Raw genomic sequence first — 1,221 nt, forward strand, 5'->3', positions numbered from 1 at the left:
AACAACGTGGAATACAATCGTTTACGCACGCGGTCCAACAATCTATTTACCCGAGTCTGAAGCATACTCCGACCGTCCACGTGACATAATCTGCAGCTCCGTTGCGAGTTATCGAGTTCATCCATACCCAAGTTCGATCAACGCCGGCTTAACTATTTAGAATCTCTAACCGTAGTTCTGGGATTTGCTTTGACGAATCAGTGTAGAACATCCGCGTCTGACGACGAATTCGAACCAGTCCACTGTTCGTGGCATGCATTGTGCGACCTATGCATGCATGCACGATGTTTGCACTGCTTGGTCGCCACGATTATTGTCCAGCGCTGTTTGGCCGTGTGTACGTACCAGCGGAAAACTGGAAACCTCTCTCGAATCGGATTCGAGAAGTTCTATGTCTATATCGTGAAGCAGAGTGCGGAACTCGCTCGAGAGCCGCTTTCTAATGTTCGTGGCGGCTGTATTTGGTGTGTGTGAGGAAGTTTCGAACGATAGCTTCCTGCGCTAGACAGAGAACGACCGGAAAAGTGGTCGTCCCGCATACGTAAGTTTGCCAAGATTTATGGCGCACGCGAGACGACTGCCCGAGAAAAAGATAAGACTCGAACGAGATACGAGTGCGACGGAAGAAAGCGCTACGGACACTGGCATTACCCGACTTATTTACCGGAGATGTTTGCAACCGGAGAAGGTGGGTCCAGCGAACGTCGTCGAACGAAACAAGCAATCGCTTTGAATTAGGAAATCTGCAGCTGTTTGTGAAAATAAAAGATCGTTAAACTCGTTAAAGACAACTGCTGTATCCGCGCGACATCGATAACGCACGAAAGACTACATTATTTAATCGTGTAGATTAAAAAAGAAGAAAAATTGAAATTTCTCCTTAGACATTAGACGTCGATGCAGGTATCGATCATTTCGAACAAGAAGATTACGAATTACGAATTACCGTAGGAACAAACACCAACGAGGATTATTGGATCCGGGGAATTTAATTGATTCAAAACACGGTATGGCACAACTTGCATACGGATCTATTGACCGCGCATAATCTAGCCAAACCCATCCATTCCAATTCGTATTCCAACATGTTTCCATTCAATTTCGAGTTCGTCGCTTACGAGAAGTCTAATTTGAAAATCAACCGTGTCTTAGGCTAACACGCGTACTTCCGTCGGTTACCGGTTGCGACGACAATGCAACCGCGGTCCGTAAGCCAGGATT

Source organism: Bombus impatiens, unplaced genomic scaffold (genome assembly GCF_000188095.3).
Source record: "Bombus impatiens unplaced genomic scaffold, BIMP_2.2 scf_0020, whole genome shotgun sequence".
NCBI lineage: Eukaryota > Metazoa > Arthropoda > Insecta > Hymenoptera > Apidae > Bombus > Bombus impatiens.